The following is an 8,864-nucleotide window of genomic DNA, read 5'->3' on the forward strand; positions in this document are numbered from 1 at the left end:
CACTGAGATTCTATTTCATCCCAGAAAGAATGGCTGTCATCAGGAAACCAACCAATAACAAATGCTAAAGGGGCTTTGGGGAAAAAGGAACTCTTCTGCACTGCTAGTGGGAGTGTAGACTGGTGAAACCACTGTGGAAGTCAGTGTGGAGATTCCTTATAAAATTAGGATTAGAAATCCCACTTAACACAGCTATTCCCTTCTGGGTATTTTCCCAGAAAAACTGAAAACATCATACCACAGCAATATATGTGCACTCATGTTTACACCAGTAAAATTTGTCATAGCTGAATCTTGGAAAGAACCCAAATATTCATCAACTGAGGAACAGATCGAAAAGATATGGAGTATTGCTCAGCTGTAAAAAAAGATAAACTTGAGGCTTTTATAAGTAAATGGATGCAACTAGAAACCATATTCATAAAGTGAAATAAATCAAACCCACATGTGTAAATATTATATTGTCTCCCTAGTATAAGAACCTGAAAGAGTATCTAAAACCCAACAGGTACAATAGATATTGTGAAAGGGAAAGAAATTGCTCAAAGGGAAGGAACAACTGGGATGAGGGAAAGAGAAAAGAAACAAAGAAGAAAGGGGAAAATACATATGCATATACAAGATAGCTGGGATAATTGTACTGCTGGTGTCTAGTGGTTTATTGCAAGGAACAATTGATGCTTAAATTTTTTTTCTTGACCTGTTTTGTATATTTATATCTGGTAATCTGAACAACTAATTTTAAGACAACAATATGCAGTATAAGAACTATTGTTGGATTCCTACCATCTTGCTTAGTGAAGGTCTGTATTATTTCTATTGTTGTTTTATTGCTTTTTATTCACTTTATTTGTTTGATCACTCTTGCATTCTTACATCTGGTAATCTGAGCAACTTCACTGAAGATTACAACATGTAATATAACAACCATTGTTATTTCCTATCATCTTGTTTTGAAATCCTTTATTGTTTTAATTATTTTTGTGTTGCTTTTGTCTTCTTTGTTGTTATTTTGTTATTGTCTTTTTCTCTTTAAAATAAAAGCACTATTTTGAGTCGAATGTGCACTTAAATTTGGATTGAGGTTTGTCATTCAAATTATATTTGGAACCACTTTTTAGAGAGATGGTTCAGTACATTAGATGTGTGGCAGATCTTATTCTTTTATAATAATCACCCCTGTCTATTCATATTGAATACATATAGAAAGCCTAAAAATAAAAATAAACATCTTCAACTTAAAAATTTACAGTAACATGTTTAATATAGATATTTTAATATAAAGTGTAAATGTAAAATGACTGGTCATTTTTCAACACTTTCATGTTGCAATGAAGTATCTCATGCCAAGAGGCTTGGAGAGGAAGAGAAGAAAGGGCAACATTATTTACAATATAGAGAGAGTCCATCATGGTAAGCTGCAATGGAGGAACACAAGAGATGAAAGTATAACCTACTTATATGCCTCACAAAGATATGTACAAGAGACTCGTGAATTGTGTATTTATTTGCATGAGGCCTGAGGTTCACCACGGGAGCTGCTTTTCCTGGGGGAGGGGACAGATACCAAGTCTGAGGATCAATGTTCCGATACCCAGATGAAGAGGTCAGAGATTTCTGGAAGAAAGGTGAGTCTGACCTACTCATAAAAAGGCATCAGCTGCAAGAGGTTAAGATGATCGTCATGCATAAGGAAACAACTGTAGGAAAGTGAGAAACATACTGTCCTAGTTACTTTTCTCTCATTGCTGGGACAAAATACCCGATGCCCAAAATGAAGGAAGGAAAGGTTTATTTAGCTTACAGTTTGTGGAAGTTTCAGTCCATTCTTGGCTGGCTCCAAGGCAGAGTGGCACATGGAAGAGGGCAGCACTTTGGAGGAAGACAGCAAAAGCAGCAAGCGTAAAAAGGGAGGAACAGTGGAGGCAAGCAGCCTCTTTCCCTCCCTTACATTGTACGCAAACTACTCACCCCAGGACAGGTGTAGCACTCACATCCACAATTCCAACATTGGACCGTGAATCAATCATAAACTCTAAAAGCCCGCCCCATGACTCCATGTGGCTTTGGGACAACATCCACACACAAACCATAACAGTAGGTAGGTACTTGCCTAGGATAATTACACCTTGGAGCTTCAGAGCACTGTTACTTAGAGAACACTCTCACAGTTATATCTCAAGTGATTCTTCGACGAACCCTGTGAAACAGTAGAATAGTTGTTCTAAATTCTCACAAGTGGAAGAGTGGGATCTTGGCTTTCTGATTTACTAACAAAGCTAGGTTGTAGGGTGAGGAATGCTACAGTCGATTGGGTTAAATGGGGAGAGACCTGACCAAAAGTTTCCTAATGAGCTCAAATTCACACAAAAACAGGAAGTTGTAAGTTTTTGAAAAATACTGAAAAATAAACTGAAATGATCTATTACTGTACTCTCTCTCACTCATCTCTGTCTTGCTCTTACATCTGTTTATTTAGCTCACAGTTTGTGGAGGTTTCAGTCCATACTTGGCTGTTTCCAAGACAGAGTGGCACATGGCAGAGGGCAACACTTCGGAGGAAGACAGCAAAAGCAGCAAGCGCACAAAGGAAGGAGCAGTAGAGGCCACTGGGCATTTTGTCCCAGCAATGAGAGAAAAGTAACTAGGACAGTATGTTTCTCACTTTCCAACAGTTGTTTCTTTATGCATGAAGATCATCTTAACCTCTTGCAGCTGATGCATTTTTATGACTAGCTCAGACTCACCTTTCTTCCAGAAATCTCTGACCTCCTCATCTGAGTATCGGAACATTGATCCTCAGACTTGGCATCTGTCCCCTCCCCCAGGAAAAGCAGCTCCCGTGGTGAACCTCAGGCCTAAATTTAGTCATCTGGCCTTCTATTTTAAGAACCATTTAAATTTGTGAAATGAAGGTTTTACCTTTTGATGAGGAAACCATAACTTTGTTGTAAATATGGAGCATGATGTCCTTGACAACGAATGCACTAAATTTCATACGATAAAAGAGGTTACATCAATAACCACCTGTTTCAGGTAGTGAGGATGGAAACTGTGCTTTTAAAAGTACTATTCTAGAATATTAGTTTATAAATGCCCAAATTTGTTGTTAAGGGCTAAAGAATGAACAGATGTAAGAGCAAGACAGAGATGAGTGAGAGAGTACTTGCCTAGCAGGGAAAATGCCCTGGTTCCATCCTCAATACTAACAGCATAAAACCAAGCCAAAACAAAGAAGAATAACTAGGCAGACATGACAAAAATAAAACAGAAAAACATATCAGTGCATAGTCATGAGTTCCCTGTGATTTGCCTTTCTAAGTCCTTTCGGTCTCCATGGATTAGAGTTTACCTGCTGTAATTCTGCAATCTCCATTCAACAGTTCTGAAGCAGAACACTACCTATGTGCATTTTATCACGGACATGTATGACCTTGAAGACTACATGTGGGTCAGTGAGCATAAGGCCATCTTTCCAATACGTCAACAGAAAGAGATCATTTAAGCACAGTGGCATATTTTTTGAAGCCAATTTACCTACAAACACTAGTTTGCCTATCTCAGAACAACATACAGAGAGGGGAGAGTTGAAAATGAATGAAAACCACGCTCAATCCATAATCAAATGAAAATGTTTTGGGAATGGTGCCAGAAAGCATTCCTGAATTAGCCTCTCTTCAGCACCTAAATTTAGTCATCTGGCCTTCTATTTTAAGAACCATTTAAATTTGTGAAATGAAGGATTTACCTTTTGATGAGGAAACCATAATTTTGTTGTAAATATGGAGCATGATGTCCTTGACAGCGAATGCACTAAATTTCATATGATAAAAGAGGTTACATCGTTAACCACCTGTTTCACAGAAGGTAGTGAGGACAGAAACTGCTTTTAAAAGGTGCTGTTCTAGAATATCAGTTTATAAATGCCCAAATTTGTTGTTAAGGGCTAAAGCATGAACAGATGTAAGCAGTGCACCACAGGAAGTTTCTGAAAGTATTGCTTGTTGTGGGAAGAGGTATAAAATTCCATGAAAGGATGCAGTGCTATTATATTTTATTACATTTATGTCTATAAAGTTTATAAAATATACTTTTAGCAGAATTCACTAACTAAAGAATCTGAGATTTTATTTAACATTCAATAATATTTAAATAAACATTTCAAAAGCTTAGATATTTTAAACTCATTTCAACACTGCCAAAAATAGCAGTAACTACAATTTCTTCAAGAATGTGATTTTATAACGCATAGCTCTCCTTTACCTGACAGGTGTTTTTGGACTGTTATATATCAGATATTCTAGGTGTTAGGGCTACACTCATAAACAAGAGGAACATAATATTTGGTCCAGTGAAATTTACCACATGGCAACAAAGTCTGGCACAGCATACTTAAATGGTGAATTCATAGAACGAACACTTGAAATGAAATTATTTTTGAGCAAACACCTGCTATGAATTGTTTTCATTCTTTGTGTGAATTAGAGTTTTACTCTGTTAATTCCAATGGTGCTTACTGTTTGTTAAGCAGTGTGCTAAGTCCTGCCATTCACTGACCCACTTACTTCATCAATTTTTGAAGTACATGTGACGGTCATCTTCTGAAGAACTGAAGCTCAGAAGGGTAATACAGTTTTCTCTCAGTCACACATCAGGAGCTGTTTGATAGAATTTGTGATCCTCATATTATGTTACTTACAATGTGTGATCAAAATACATGGTGAATGTTGAAATTGTTTAAAAGCCTCATTATAATAAAAGATACATTATCATTAATCCCCCTCAAAATTTTCCCCAACACTTCAAAGGCACTCTTCCATCACTCTTGCCACTTTCTAAAGAAGTTTGGAGTCCTCTTGTATGAACCTCTTTAGTTGTAGTACAGTGGCTATCTCCTGTCTTGGGTTGATTCAGAATGTGCCTCTCACTGTCATTTTGACCTCAGGAAAGAGCCAGATGTCGCATTGCACCAGGTCCAGTAAATAGGTGGATAAGGACACTGGGTAATGTCTTTTTGACCCTACCTTTCCATTGAATGGTATCCGGCACCAGCAATTAATATATATTTACTATACTTCAGTAAAGACATACTGCCAAGAATGGGTAGGATAATTGTGTTCAAAGTCATGGGGAATATTTTGAGGAGCAATTAATGGCAATATGTCTTTACTGTATACATTTTTAAAATTTAAGCATTCACCTGTCACTTTAATCATACCACATATGCATGCTGAATAATAATTTTAGCATACCATGGAATAATTATGCTCTACTGACTGAACAACATTCTAGATTATAAGGAGTTTCACTGTGTAAAGATTTTGTTTAGAAATGATCTACTATTAAAATAAGCTTGACATCGTGTATGTCACTTTTTGCGATGTAACAGTCCCATTGTGGCTCAAACTTTTACGAACACAAACTTCTGTGATCTCACTTCATGTCTGATGCCAGGTATCTGTGGGTAGCCTAGCTGTGTGGTTCTGGGTGAGAGTTTCTCAGTCAAGATGGTAGCCCTAGCTGGGAGTCTGAGGGTAGATGGGGCAGGCGGAGCAACTTCTTGGCTTGTTGATAATGGCTGGTGGAAGCAGCTTTAGCTCCCCACCAAAGAGTCTCTCCACTGACTGCTCGGGTCCTGGCAGCTAGCTTCCCCCAAAGCAAATTCTTACAGAATGTGCGACAAGACAGAAACTGCAGTCTCCTTTATAACAAAAGCCAGAAGTAGTAAATGGATCTGGTACTAGTCAGTGCAAAAAACCATGGAATTTGAACAGGAGAAGCTTACTATAAATAGTTATTAACTATGACGTAGGACTGCATTAATGAGTAATAAGTAAAACAAAAATTCTAAAGAATATGGGAAGAGGACTGAAAAACAACGATCACTTCTAGGGCAGAGTGGAAGTTTTACATTTTGAGGAAGTCCAAATTATTAGTTATTTATTCTATGCATTGTACTTCTGTTCTGTTTAAGGAAACTTTGGAGAACTAAATGCCATGGAGATTTCTTCCCCTAACCTTGTAGCTTTACAGTCTTAAGTTTATATTAATGTTAATTATTTGCTCTGGTTTGAATGTAGCTTGTCCTGTCTGAAACACGTATTTAAATATGATATAAATGTGATCAAGGGTAATGGGATCCATAAGAAGTGATTAGACCGTGGGGACATGGTCTTTATGACTGGCTCAGGCCCATTTTTCCAGAACTGGATCATTTGCTGTGAGAACCTCTTCTTCGCATTTTCTCCCTTACTTCCTACCATGTTAAGATGGAGCACTAGGCCTTGCCAGGTGTGGTCACCTACTCTTGGCCTTCCAACTCCAGGGCTGTGAGTAAATCAAGTTCTTTTCTTTATAAACTGCCCAGCTTCGTATGTTCTGTTTCAGCAAAGTAGGTTAAGAGACGTTACAAGGTGTGGACCCAAGTTTATTTTCTTCTCAGCATATGGATAGCCTTTACAGGTATCATAGAGACTACCCTTTCTCAAACAAACACCTCAAGGCATTGTATGTTGTGCTCACTGCCCAATGTCAAACCTGTTTCCACATTTGTTGGATTACCATTCCATATTCAGGAACTTAAATCTGTACAAGGTGTCTACTGTTTAATAAAAATTTCTTAAATTTCACACTTTAAATCAACAGTGTTTATTCTCTTACCCAGTTTTGTGGCTCAGGAATCCAAGAAAAGTGTAGCTGGGGGTTCTAGCTCAGGGATCCTCATGACATTGAGTCAAAATGTCCAAGGCCACACACCGGAAGATGACCAGGTTGGAGGCTCTGCTTCCCAACTCCATGTTCAGTATGGTAGTTGTCTTTTTTTCCAGAGCAAATCCTGAGAGAAAGGTGGGAGGGAGGGAGAGAGTGAGAGATGGAGGGATTGATGGTGAGTGGGAGGGAGAGGACAGAGGAGTGGGAGGGGGCTGAAGAGGGGGAGGGGGAGAGAGGTCCAAATGACAGAAACTGTAGTGTTTTCGACAGTCTCTTCATGGAAACAATATACCAGCACATCTGCTGTGCTCTTTGGAAAAGGGGAAAATGGCGTAATTCTGTATTCAAGGACTCAGGGGTCACTGGAGGACATCTTGGATGCTGGCTACCAAACCATTTTGGGAAAAATATTTTTCTGGTTATAGTTTTTTGAAGAATTGTGACTATTCATCTAGGCATTTGGTGATTACAAAGTTACAGTTGAAATGAGTTTGATTTCTAAAACTAGTTTCATAAATTTATATACAATGTTTTTTATGGACTTCATAATGAGATATTCACAACATGAAATACTTGGAACAATAAAGCCATACTGTATGTAATCGTAAAATTAATAAATGTACTATGAAATACAGCTTTCATGAAAAATACCCATGAAGTTCAGAACTGAGTTTAATCTGACTAGTTTTGGAAAAAAGTTGGTAACCTCTAATTAATTAGCCTCTGAGTTTTAAATGTTGATTCTTTACATGGTCCTGATTTTAATTTATTATGAAACACTTTCCTACCAGAAATTATTTGTGCTCTCTCATCACTCACAAATTACTTCTAATTCAAGCAGTAAAAGCTCTGCAGTCACATATTTTTCACTTGCATATTTCTTTTCTAATATTCTCACCTAGAAGTAATGATCACTTTAAAAAGAGAAGCACACCAGATTTAGTTGAAAAATGGATGTTATCTGATAATAAATAATGGAATGATGGATGAGTATGGGAAATTAATATGGAGGTAAAGTCTAGACAATCAGAGATAATAAAAGAGAAAAAATACTATGATCTTTAATCACTAAGCTATCATGTTACATCTATATTTTCAATATCTTTCAAAACATCAGTTAACCTAGCGTGTCGTTTATTACTTTTTGGAAGAGCCAGCGTCTCTCTTGAGAATGTTATGAAATTATTGACCACCACCATGCAAATGTGTCCATAAAATTTGAAACAATTCATGTATCTCTGGAAGCCATAGAGTCTATATATGCACTTCTGTGCCACAGATTGTAAGAAATATTATTAATTTAGTGTGAGGGGAAACATTTATGGCAATACTGGCCTCTTACTGATATTGTGGGCTAAGACAGAATACTTTTCAAGGTCAAAAGATACCAGAAGAGAAAATTTTTGTACAACAAAAACTTGGTTTCTCTATGAAGTAAAAAATATTAAACTGGGAAATAGATTCTGAGACACCAATTAGTATGTATTTTGTTGGTCTGACGGCCCAATCTTTTCATTTTAGGTGCCTTCTCTATGCTACACAGAGAGCACTCCTCCTACCTGACTACACACACATATTTACTAATTGTCCAGTTTACTCAGTGTAGGTAGAACTTAGCTTGGACTGATTGAGCCTAACTTCTTCAGGAACAGCTCCGTCATGAATTTACCAGAAAGCAAGTTTACTTTTCCCTAGGCGCAGGTTATCTGATGGGCAGCAGGGAGAAGCAAAAAGGCTGAAATAAGATGCGAACAAGTTACAGATTCAGTCAGAACGCTATTACCTTTTGAGGGAAAATTAGCCCTGGAAGGAAAGTGCAGCAGAAGGCGGGACAAGCCAGGGCAGCGCTGCGCACATTCCAGCGAGGTTTCAGGCAGCCCTGCATGTGAATGCGCTCTTAAAGGACGTGACCAGGTGAGACCCGCTTGCTGACGGCGACTAATCCACAAGGAGCAAATCATCCTGCCCCGGGGCGAGTGGCAGTGTCAGCCACAGGCTGGGGAAGGGAAACCGCGTGTTCTGAGGGGAGGAGGAAGCCAGGGCGAGCAGAGGCTTGCCTGGCAGTGGAGCTGAAACGAAAGCTGAGCGCTCTCAGTTGATTTAGAAGACTTTGTGCCAATTAGGTTAATAAATGTTTTTGACAGGCAAGAGGT

General features: G+C 38.3%; 1 long non-coding RNA gene across 2 annotated transcripts in view; it reads right to left on the reverse strand.

Moving 5' to 3' along the window:
* LOC102012439 overlaps positions 1-8,578 on the reverse strand; it is a 47,601-nt gene extending 39,023 nt beyond the window's left edge. The window contains exons 1-3 of one of the 2 annotated variants that reach the window (XR_260827.2): positions 8,495-8,578; positions 6,661-6,835; positions 4,510-4,658 (exon numbers count right to left, since the gene is read on the reverse strand). This is a non-coding gene — a long non-coding RNA (uncharacterized LOC102012439). Of the gene's footprint in view, positions 1-4,509; positions 4,659-6,660; positions 6,836-8,494 lie in introns of those variants that run through there. The other variant, XR_001233829.1, reaches the window with a different exon arrangement.
* Positions 8,579-8,864: the final 286 nt, after the last annotated feature.

This window comes from Chinchilla lanigera, unplaced genomic scaffold, assembly GCF_000276665.1.
Source record: "Chinchilla lanigera isolate Chin_1 unplaced genomic scaffold, ChiLan1.0 scaffold00020, whole genome shotgun sequence".
Taxonomy (NCBI): Eukaryota; Metazoa; Chordata; class Mammalia; order Rodentia; family Chinchillidae; genus Chinchilla; species Chinchilla lanigera.